The sequence below is a fragment of the Neodiprion lecontei genome, chromosome 5 (genome assembly GCF_021901455.1).
Source record: "Neodiprion lecontei isolate iyNeoLeco1 chromosome 5, iyNeoLeco1.1, whole genome shotgun sequence".
NCBI classification, from domain to species: domain Eukaryota; kingdom Metazoa; phylum Arthropoda; class Insecta; order Hymenoptera; family Diprionidae; genus Neodiprion; species Neodiprion lecontei.
In genome coordinates, this window is record NC_060264.1 from 16,563,788 (window position 1) to 16,572,893 (window position 9,106).

Genomic DNA, 9,106 nt, shown 5'->3' on the forward strand with positions numbered 1-9,106 from the left:
TCGACAATGATTCCTTTTTTCGGTTTGTGCAGACGCCACAGACAGTGGCTCGCTTCAGCTATACGTTGAGTACCCACCACCGCTCCTACCTGACTTAACAAATGTCACTCCCAAATATTGGATTATTATTATCCATTAGAGAGTAATTTATTAGTAGTGAAAATTGTGATGTTTTATCACATTTTGTGAAAGAGTAAGTATGTGCAAATAATTCGGTTTGAATTGAGTATATGAATACTTTGTGCAATTTTTGATTGAAATAATTAGGGCTAGGTTAATTGGAATAGTTCGGATAATTTGATCGTAATCTTGAATATTAGATTTCACTGTTAGATACCTGTAAGAAAATATCCGAATAATATGATTGGAGCCCAATATGCGTGATTAACGGTGATTTTCCAACTGTCCAAAGATATTAATTTAAGTGTATTGATAATAACGACAGTTATGAGAATGTTGATATTTCTTCTATCCTAGTAATTCAATACTTGTTAAAATGTCAATTTTTTGAAGAAACTGTGTATGGAGCCGTGCGTGTGTGCGAGACTGTAAAGGATGGAAGACTGTTCGGTTCAAGTGTCTAAGGTTCAAATCTCCTATACATATAGCGGCAGAATGAATGCTGTAAGGCGGGTCACATCATCCAGGCGCCTCATCAATGAGCTAAGGTTGGAACCCGGCTCGGTTACATTCGCATATATTTTTTGAGTGTTTCTTGGCCGTTGCAGTGATCAGGGACACAGGAAATTTCTAGTAATTTCCAGACAAAATCGATCTTACGCCGGATGCAGCCGCAATAGTCTGGGAAAATCGGCCAATTATCTCACCATCAAATCGCAATATTTAATAACGCGCTGTCTCGAAGCAGATGAACGGGTGCCAAGGGCGGAGAGATAATGACTATGACGATTCGTTCATGAGACTGAAATGGTAATAAAGTCGAGTATTGCAGGAAATTGTATTGAAAACCCTTGTACACGCCACAATAAAGAACACTGATTTCCAAATAAAAAACATAGAGCCCTATTTAGGGGGAAGTCCCCAAGTGCCGGACGCATAAAGGTTATTCGTTAATAAAATCGTAACCTTCGTGAAAATAATGGTTTTTATTGTTATATTCATCTTTGGAGTATTTTGACTGATGTAGTAACCTTGTGAATTATTATTTAACGATAAACTAAGTAAAAAATATTATTGTATTTGGTAGTAAAAACCAGTAAGTTAGAAAAGCGGTACCTAGTACCGGACACTGGGGATACGAATGGAAAGAAATAATTAATAAATCTTGCAATGATCACAAATATATTGGTCAGAGAACTCAGGAATATCTGCGCACACCTCATGCACCAGTTCTTTGAAATTTCAGCACTGAATGGTACTTTTTGGTACTATATTATACTACCCGTCATATTTCCACCTACGACCTTTTGAACTGCCTTTTTCATGTTTCCTTCGGATCATTTTCCTTTCTTGAGTATTTTCGATTGGTTAGTTATGGTAAAATATTACTAAAAGAAGTAGGAGCAAATTTTACGTAAATAACAAAAATATGAGAAAAAAATGGATGTCCGGTACCGGGGGACAAATCAAGTGTCCGGTATTAGGGACCCGTAATGCACGCGTGAATGACAAAATATGTGCTCGTTCGCAATATATCAGCTTTCATTGAACATTGTTTAAAAGAATTCATACCAACAAACATCCCTGAGGAAAAACAAAACGACAGAATCACTAATTTTTCACAATATACGTATGTGAAAATTAGGTGTGACGCAAATGTATGCGGACTTGAACGTGAACTGGCTCTCAACAAAGCACGAATGCACGCTGCTGCTTGCGGTATACCCCGATCGCCGCGTCCATTGCACGTGTTCGAATCACGCAAGAAAACTGCAGATACTGTTTTGACTTTGGGATATACTACGTGTTTCCGGCACTAGGTGCTGTCCGGCGTTACGGGACTTCCCCCTACTAAAAAATGAAACTCACTTTATAATTTTATAAAGGTTATCTAGAGCCTTAAGAAAACGAATATCAGAGATTATTGTAGTAAATTAATTATTTTATTCAATGTTGATTAATTCTGTACGGCTTAAAGATAGAGATGGTCCGGATAGAGAATAAGACGAAGATGATGAGTCGATATTACAGGTGCGTGATTAACTGAATTATCTTCGTCTAAATGTTCGTTGTAGTCGAGTTATCGAACCACAATCTTACGAATCAAGCTATCAGGTTTGTTTCACTATCACTCTCTGAATCCAGGTATTCATGGAATTTCGTGATCTAATGTAATCAAACATTCAAATTCATCAAATTACAATTCAAGCAGGCGAGATAACTCTTTTTTATTCGGAACAGGTTCACCAAGTCCGTATTTGCTATTTCGTATGTTGAGCTGCATCAGACTCGACATCTACTATTGACCGAAATCTGGTATATGCTTCAAATAATTTTTCAGCAGTCATGATGACGACCATTTATGTCAAATATCAATTTAGATGGCGGTGGAACGGCTAACGAAAGGAAAATGAATGACTTCCACGGGCGACCACCTGCAGGTCGCAATTATCAATCTAGAACAAAAATAATAATAAGATTTTGAAAAAAGATGCCCAAATCTAGTGAAGTACGCAGCATTTTTCAGAAATGTTAATTTTTGCCAAATTGGCGTCAATTTGAAGGAAAAAGTTTTCTCCTTATGAAAAAATCGGCCACAGATCAGTCGTAAAGTCGTTAAATTTCAATCAACCGAAAAAAATCTACGTACTGCTCCAGATTTCGGCATCATGTTTTTAAATCTTTTTCGGTATTTGTTATTTCGCCCGTGGAGTTCATTCAAGTTTTCATTCATCAGGCACTCCACCACCATTTTATTTTAAGAGAATTACAAAAAAAATTGATCTTGTCCTTCAGGAGTTACATGTATGAAGAACAGAATTTAAATGTATCAATTAATTTTTCTTAAGTAAGTGAAGAAAATGATCCTTGATTTCATGTACATAAAGTAGTATTACCCCTCAAGGGACGGGTACAGTTTGGACGGTCTAAGATCATACCTATATTTAGGAATTTTTTTCAACCCTAGTCACTTACTCATATGGAAACTTCCACATTACTTACACGGGGTTACTCAAACCCCAGCCAACTTTGGAACGTTATGACTATACACAACATTACTTTCAGGAACATTTTAAAATATTTAGAATTTTAAAACCGCAGTCGACTGTAGCGCACTTATCCATTCGGTTATGTTACCCGCTAGGTAGTGATCATCCCTTTATTGAGATAGACTGAATAGAGATATAGAGATAGACAAGAACATAATATTCTTTAACTAATCCAACTGGAAAAGTTTTCTCATAACGAGAATTGATACATGCAATTTTCATAATTAAGAGAAAAAAATGCCAAATCGCCCCTTGACATACTTTACTTTGATGGGTAGATTCACCCTCTTGAAGTGCTTAATGGCAGATAAAAAAAAGTATGTGTCACTTAGTTTTTAGTCTACTATAATAGATTACAAAATAAATCAAATCGGAGAGATCGACCTGGGATACCTTCCTTGTTAGTCCAGTCAAAATGGTCCAAAGTAAAACATTTTTGGCTCTCAGGCTACAAATAAATGATAATATGATACGTTTTTCGACATTTCAAATTGATCTACGTAAGAATTTTCAATATTAGCCCCCTGCGTCAGAACGAATAAACGAATTTATGGGTTGAAATGCGCATATCTCATGAACGGATGAAAAATCAGGAAAAAGTTTCAAACAAAAGTCGCAGAGGAAAAAAGAAAGAGAGCGCGCATTACTCGCTCTCGCTCGTAACTATCGTCCATCGCGAAGGATATTTTTGTTTCTCAGCGTCAGCCGAGTTCAAGAAAATCGAGCAATGATAATATTCCATGTGTTTTTTCATTGATTAAACGTGCTTTGAATAAAAACAATCATGTTTTAAGCGCTACATTTAATACACAATTAGTGTCTGTTGAGATTGAGATCATTTTAAGAAATTTCCCTCCCCAGATATTGCCTGTACTGTAATGCTGGACTCAGAGTCTCCTATTTGTTGTCGATGCCTTCTTTATACTATTTATTCGGGAGTTGGTTTTTTTTCATGAAATTTTATAATATTAGTCCTTCGAATATATTGTAACGTTCTAAGACGTTGCAGAAATTAATAAGGATTCGTGAGCTTATTTAATGAGACAAATTAAAGACGCAAATAAAATGTTGTGAAAAAGCTTTAACAGCAGAGAACGTGTTTCTAGTTTAAAGTCTGAAACAAGACTGTTTTTACAATAATGTTGGTTGACGCAGCAACCTTATTCTTATTTAAAGGCACAAGAAGTTTATAAACTTCTTTTATCTACACTTCTCGCAAAAATTAAGGGAACAACAAAATTTTGGAAATTTTTTGGTGATTTTCAACAGGCTGTATTTCAGTGAAAAATGGTCGTACAAGAAATAAAAAAACAAAGCTTTCGAAGCTTGAAGACTCTAGTTTTTGAATTTTTTGGTTAAAAATTTTTCGAAGCACTATTAGCCATGCAATCCTTGGATAAAGCACGAAGAAAAAATGGATTGCATGGCTAATAGTACTTCGAAAAGTTTTTAACCAAAAAATTCAAAAACTAGAGTCTTCAAGCTTCAAAAGCTTTGTTTTTTTTTCTTGTACGACCATTTTTCACTGAAATACAGCCTGTTGAAAATCACCAAAACATTTCGAAAATTTTGTTGTTCCCTTAATTTTTGCGAGAAGTGTATGATGACTACTAGATCATTAAAAGGGGGTAAGATGGATGATTTCACCCTTTGTAACACTACTCCCCCCGAGGAAAAGAGTTGTCCCGACTCGGGAAAGATAAAACAATTCTAAAAGTGATCCAGCAGTCAGTGCTCGAAGGTGAGTTGGAGCTGTGGCTTTAAAAATTTAAAGACTCCCTTTTTATTATCTGGCATTTGCCCACAGTTTCAAGGTAAACCACAGAAAACCTTGAGCAGATAGTTGAGCATTAAATTGAATTTCAAAAATTTATGTGCCTTGTTTTATAAAGGTAAGTGTTGTCAGTGTTATGTATCTTCATGAATTTGAAGAAATCAAAATCATCCGGATCGACGTTGGAAAGGAAATCCATTCCTCTTCAGAGAAGATAGACCGGTCGAAACAGACACGGACGAGTACGTCGAGACGGGAAACCGTAACCGGGAAAACTCTGGGACCAGGCAAGGTAAAGGCTGATTCCTTCTGAGAATTGGCACAGGCAAAAGAATTGGTGACTGGATCCAAGACTTCTTCCGGAAACAGCACACCCTAGAGTTTGGGAGGACAAATGTGAGTGGTGGCAGATTAATCCAAATTCGCTAAGCGAATTTGGGAAAAGCACGGATGAGTAGGATTAAATATTCATTTAAGAGAAAAGAAACGATCTTATCTCAATCATTACCATGTAGTTCTTCAAAACCAAGGCCACCAGTCATCCTCAGGAATCGGGAAAGGTCGGAAAGAAAAGGCTGTATGTCAAACAACCTGAAAAAGTGCTCACAAAACTGACACTAGGGGTTAGTAATATGTGAAAATCAAGCAATCGTTCATCGACCTAGAAAAATAGTCGTGGCTCTATTCACATTATAAAAGAAAACCAAGGCCTAACCGACACGAAACTCGATTTAAGAGAAGAAGTTTCTAGAAAGAAACAAAATTTATGGAAAAACCATAAAAACATAAAACTAAAACAAAAACAAAACAAACAACTTTTAATATTGAAACAAATCATTATCAAGTTATTCCCATCAGAAGGAACCTGTCTTCAAGAATTCATAGTCTAATAAACGCCGCGGTATTGGCTCAAAAATTTGATGTCCAAAAATTTCAAAATCTTTCGGAGGAAGAAATGGAAATAATGTTTGAACAAAAATGGAAAGAATTTTCTTGTGGAATGTTTAATGGAAAAGTTGAAAAAGGAAAACCTGACTTTATGTGTCCAACATGTTTCATTTCCTAGTAAGTGAGAAAGTGAATATAAGAAACAATTTCCCTGTTTTTAATATAATTTTATTTTTTCTTTGATAGTTCAAGACTAGAACATCTACTTCACGAAGTGAATCTCCATTTAACCTTTTACAACGAAAAAACATTATGTAAAAATTGCAGACAGCCTTTTCTGCATTGAGAAACCAACCGAAGGATGTGACTCTGTAAAAACAGAACTAAAAACAATAATTAAAAGTGCCTTATATTTTCCAATTGTTTAATAAAATATTTGATTCAATAAATTTTTAAATCCCTTAATAGAAAATTCTTCGAATGTTAAGTTCAAAGGTATAAAATTAATTGTATCCGAGTGACATTGCGACACAGAAATTAGAGTAGACTTGGTCGGCTGTGGATTCAATATCGATTTAAAACAGGAGCCGACAAAGAAGAAAAGGTTTGTTTTATCAATCAATCATCTTGAAATTCATGAATAGTTCTGAGTAACTCTAAAGAAATGCTCGATTCTTCCTCACGAGAACGGAAACAGATCCGGGCAAAATAAGTTTCTGGGGAAACTCGCAGATAAACAATTAAATCTACTCTGAACTCAGACGAGTGAATGAGAAGAGAGAAATTTTTCAACGATAAATGAGATTCGAAGTCTCAAAAATTCCCCAATCTTCGGCGAGCTTCGATGAAACAATTGCCACTAAATATCGATCTCGCCTTTACAGATACCTTTACAGGTAATGAAGTTGTCTGAAGATGCCTGTCAAACATAACCATTTGAACGTAATGCTGAAAATGATAGCAATATCGATCAGGATCCTGATACATTAAATTTGAAACATTAATACCAGCAACGTCTCGATATTCTTCAAGAGGTTCTAAAAGTGTATAGACCTGGTGGTCGGTTAAAAACCTCTTGGTAAATGGTGATTTTCCGCAACCGATATTTCCTTCAATAATAATTGTAAGCAGTCGAGTTTCATTCAACCTAATTCCAAATGGAAGATTCTTCTCCAGTCGATGACCGACTGTAAGAAGGTTAAGTCGATCATAGTTGACAAGAGTGTATTTCTGAAGATCTAACCTCGAAGGATATTCCAGGTTTTGGAGAATCAGTTTCGGGTTGATCTTCTTCAAATGGAGCAAGTCGGTCCAGGTGTCCTACTTTTGCCTTGGAGTAAGGGTTTTTTCGGATCCTGTAAACGAAATCATTGATCCGGTAAACCACTAAGTAATAGCCTTCCCAATTTCTTTGTAGTCTCGGACATCGTCCTTTCTGTCTTCAAGGTTGAAAGAGCCAGACAGAATCTCCGGGATTGAACTTTAAATCCCTGACTCGAATATCGTAACGAGTTTCTAATTTATCCGAAACCATAAAAATTCTATTTCTAGCAAAACGATGAATTTCTTCTAATCGTCGATGTAAAAGAGAGGCACAATCTGTTTGGTACTGTTTTTGCACAGCAACAGGGCCTTTTTCTAAATCTGATGGAAGTCGAAGATTTCTTCCAGTAAGCATGAGGGCTCGCGTCTGTTTTGTCGTCTCATGAATCGCAGATCTGTAAGATAAGAAGAAGAAAGAGATCCAGGAGTCCCAGTCTTTTTGATTTTGCTCTACGAAGGACGACAAATATTGTAGTAAGGTTCGATTCAGACGTTCTATTATGCTGTCAGATTGAGGATGCAAAGGAATCGTACGAGTCTTTCTCACCCCTAAAATCTGGGTAACCTCTTTCATTAAGGTTGATTCAAAGATTCGGCCTTGATCAGTATGAAGTTCTAGAGGAACTCCGTGTCTACAGATAACCTCTCTAAGGAAAACTTGAGCTACAGTAGAAGCTTCTTGATTGGCAAGTGGGACCACTTCGGGCCACTTGGTAAAGTAATCGGCAATAACCAAAGCATATTTATTTCCTAAATAGCTTGTAGGGAGAGGTCCGAGAATGTCCATTGCTATTCTCTCAAAAGGAGCTCCCGCGTTGTAAACTTGAAGAGAGCTATGTCCTTTAGCTCAAGGCCCTTTCTTTGCCGTGCAGATTCGACATCTTCGGCACCAATCTTTAAAGTCCGTCCGGTAACGCGGCCAAAAGTAGAAGTTGCGTATCCTGCCCAGAGTTTTGTTCGAGGCGAAGTGTCCGCCTGTAGGAGAATCATGGTGAAGAGCAAGAATCTCTGGAACTCGTATCCTAGGAACCAAAAGTTGCCACCTGATTTCCTTCAAGTCTGCAGATTCCCATTTACGGTATAAAATTCCGTCAGTTAAGAGAATAGAGTCCCATTGAGCCCAATAAATTTTCAAATCTGGCTCGGCTGAAGATGTATCCTGCCAGTCTGGGCGGGTCTCTGTTTCCTTCCAGGACTTAATTTGAGTTAAAGTGTTGTCCTCTTGTTGAGATTTTCTCCATTCCTCCAGGTCTTTTTCGAGAGAAACCTTCCGTAATAAAGAAGGGGGGCTTAGGATTTTCTCTAGACGTGCACATTGTTTACATTCTTCGCACAGTCTTCGGGAGAGAGCATCAGCGTTTCCGTGATGAGTTCCTGCTCGATAACGAATATCAAAATGGTACTGTCCGAGCCTTTCTAACCATCTAGCTACCTGACTTTCGGGGGATTTGAACGAAAGTAACCACCTAAGGGAAACATGATCTGTTCGTATCAAAAATCTTCTGCCGTACAGATAATGATAAAAATGAACCACGGTCTTTACAACAGCTAAAAGTTCTCTACGAGTAACACAATAATTTTTCTCGGTTTTACTCAGAACTCTACTGAAATAACTAATCACTCTCTCTCGACCTCCTTGAATCTGTGACAGAACCCCACCTATTCCTGAAAGAGAGGTATCTGTATCCAAAATAAAAGGAAGTTCGACCTCTGGATAGGCTAAAATCGGCGAAGAAATAACATTATCCTTTAATTTCTTAAAAGCTTCTTCGCATCCCGGGGTCCAGTCAAAAGGAATTCTACTACTCTCCAAGTAGTGGAGAGGTTTAGCTATGCTAGCGAAACCTTTTACAAATCTCCTGTAATACGTACATTAGGGTGATTCGGGAAAAAAAAATTTTTTTCTTCCAAACAGGTTTAAAAGTTTCACTTAGGTATACAAAGACACCAG